The sequence below is a fragment of the Limulus polyphemus genome, unplaced genomic scaffold, assembly GCF_000517525.1.
Source record: "Limulus polyphemus unplaced genomic scaffold, Limulus_polyphemus-2.1.2 Scaffold8307, whole genome shotgun sequence".
NCBI classification, from domain to species: Eukaryota; Metazoa; Arthropoda; class Merostomata; order Xiphosura; family Limulidae; genus Limulus; species Limulus polyphemus.
The window spans coordinates 21,801-25,036 of record NW_013673917.1 but is presented as its reverse complement, the minus strand read 5'-3'; the positions used below and the strand labels follow the sequence as shown (position 1 = coordinate 25,036).

Below are 3,236 nucleotides of genomic sequence, written 5' to 3'. Positions count from 1 at the left end.
AGGTGAATTTGAATTCATTTAACAAGCCTATAATTACTGCAACAATTTTCATTACTTCCCATCAAAAGAAAAGTATTGGCCAACTTCCAATCTTCTGGAACCTACCCACTATTCAAATACTTACACAAAATAGTAGCAAGTGGCTCACATATCTAACCCTTAACCTCCTTGAAAACCCTTGGGGAAGTATTATTTGGCCCAGAATTAATGTGATCAACTGTTCAGGACAAGGGATATTGCTTAAATCTTCAATAATATAAATTGAAGAAAAAAATAGAATTCAATAACCCAGCCATCTCATAATCATCGTATATGAGCGTAACTGTATCATAGTCCCTACCTCTGTCCTAATATTTTACTTCCCTTTAAAGTATTTAAATAAAATCCTTACTGTTAATTGTTACATTTTCAGCCAACCTTTGTTTCATATACCCCTTTAACCAACTTTCTTGGTTTTCTATAATCCTGTAATTGTTATTATGCCATATGAATCAAAACATTAAACAACAATAATCACTTGCACCCATATGTTCCCCAATCTCCACCTTTTCAACCACTTATATATTAACAGTTAACAATAAATCTAAAATCACAGTGCTCCTAATAGGTCCCCTAACCAACCGGTGAGGAAAATCATCCTGAACAGTCTATAAAAATATATCTCCCTCATGGTTTGACTCTTATATTTCCCAATTTATATGCATAAAATTAAAATCCCCCATAATTATAACCTTATCAACAGCTCAATTCCTTATCTCAGTTCAGTTTCTCACTAACTTCATTATTTTCAACTGGTGGTATGTACCAAATTACAACTAAAAGCCTCCTTCCATAATTAACTACTAGTACTAACAGAAACTCAAATGGACTCAATCTCCTTGCTATTATCCTTGACATCCTCAACTTCAAGTTAAAAACGATGTAACTCACATTTTACATATTAAGCCACCCCTCCCTTCCCTCATCTTTAATTCTTTATCCTTATTAAATAACCTAACAATTGCTGTCATAAAATTCATCTACATTTAACCAAGTTTCACTGAAAGTATTATACCATTCCTACCACTGTAACAGTACTCCACACTAGTCATCTATTTTATTTCTTATACTTCTAGTATTACTAATAGCACCATTACAATTTCTTCTAATTCTGTATTTTGTTCCTACACTATATTTTTCTCTGAATGGTAAGTCTTCATTTAGTTTATCCTGACCCCCACCACTGTCTAGTCCTAGTTTAAAATTAAAGCTGTCCTTACACTTTTACAGTTGAGTTGATAACCCTATCACACCACCCATTTCAAAAAGCTCTTTCTCACTGAACATATCTCACAAACCCAAACGCTGAAACAGTCAACCTTACATCAATACATGTTAGTATTTTAACTTTAACTCAGTTTAAGTGTTTTATAACTTACCGAATTGTAGCCTAATGTCATTCGCAAAGCTAAACCTAACGTTTGTAATACACCAGTTCCTAATTTAAAACTTAACCCTGCTTATAAAATCAATTTATCTTTTTATGAATTACTACAATTTACAAATAATAATATTAGTTAATATCAACGTCAAATGTCTTCAATCTACGGGAGCGCCCTCTTAGTAACTTACATCTTAAATACCAATGATAACAACGCACAATCTCTGAAATCCGTTCTTAAAAGATCCATGTTATTAACAACTGAAATGATTCAGTTGCTTACAAGCTTGATGCCAGTTTTATACAACATTCTTCTAATTTGTTTTCATTAAGTCACACCGAGGTTACTGTCAGTGAGATATCAAATACTCTGGCTTTTTGCTCTCCGAAGCCGTCATTCACGTGCACTTCAAACCTATGCTTGTTTTTAGAAAATTAAATCATTCAGAACACCGAGATAAAAAAACGATAATATTACTGTTTGCATATGTTACGTCTCCGTTTGTTAATTAATTTTTCCGTAAATTCTTTTCAACTAAACTTCAGCGACACAAGTCCTTTCTTAAATAAAACTGGTTTATTCTTTCCGAATATAACTTTACGATACACTTAGTTTCAACATTCGCGCTAAAACAAACGCTATAACAACGAACGTTAACTTCAACAATACTCCCTGACTGCAGATCAATTACTCACTACCTACGCATTGTCCCATCACACTGTTAACGTCTTATATATACCAGACTACTCACAATCCAGTAAATGCTAGGGCATTCACGAAGGAACAGGGTATTTCTAGAAAACGTGGCGTGACACTAGTCACGTGACCTCGCTGAAGCAACACATAGAAACGACCAATAGTGATTTAACCATTCTCCCACCTATCCAGTTCACACCTTCAATAATATGTGAATCTTTTTACCAATCATAGAAGCCTTCATTTTACATATGTTTGAACGGAGGGTTATTTTTTAGTTTTCCTAACTTCTAACTGTATTCTCCTCTCTATTCATTATGTATCTATTACCAGCGTTACTGCTAATATTCTCAATCTGAAAGAAAGTCAGCGGAATTGGTAAGAAGTAATTAATGCTAAGTTTCAACCAAATGTCTGTATTGTTACATCTCTGTTCGTTTGTTAATTTCCGGTATAAATTCTTCCCGAGGAACTTCAGCGATACAAGTCCTTTCTTAAATAAAACTAGTTTATTCTTTCTCGATACAACTTTGTAATACACTTAATTTCCACAGTCACTTTAAACTTAACAACCTTTATAACACACGCTATAAACCACAGTGATTCACACACTTTACTTACGGTGCCTACTGTTCGCTGGACTCAATTATTTATCTATCTCTTTGATCTATCTGTTTGTATCTCTCTCTCTCTCTTTCTATACCATCCCGCTGGTTTTTTTTTCGCCAGGCTTATATACTAAAAAGAGGGCGCCTCGAACAAACTAGAGTTGCCAGGAAAATTCACGATACTTCCAGAAACTCCAGCGCGCATCTCTGTCGTAACAGTATCTTGTAGCTAGTCTTCGGTTTGTGGAGCCGGAGAAGTGTACTAACAGTATTGTTATTATTAATTTATCAACCTGGATGTCTCCACAAATATATCTATCTATGTATATTTTATTTTAACACATCCGACACTTTGTGTACAACAAACTTGTATATCTTACTAAAAGCTTGCCACATTTTTATGTAGATACAAAATTATATACAACTGTTAAGTCTCTGATCGTTTGTTAATTTCCCGTAAAAATTCTTCCCGAGGAACTTCAGCGATACAAGTCCTTTCTTAAATAAAACT

The 3,236-nt window shown here is 34.0% G+C and overlaps 1 protein-coding gene across 1 annotated transcript in view; it reads right to left on the bottom strand.

Annotated features, from left to right (window-relative positions):
• The window catches only part of LOC106475259 (alpha-(1,3)-fucosyltransferase C-like), a 7,016-nt gene extending 5,079 nt beyond the window's left edge, over window positions 1-1,937 (bottom strand). Inside the window, exon 1 of the mRNA XM_022379417.1 lies at window positions 1,419-1,937. The gene's annotated coding sequence lies outside the window, so the exon portion shown is untranslated. The remainder of the gene's footprint in view (window positions 1-1,418) is intronic.
• Between the last annotated feature and the right edge of the window lie 1,299 nt (window positions 1,938-3,236).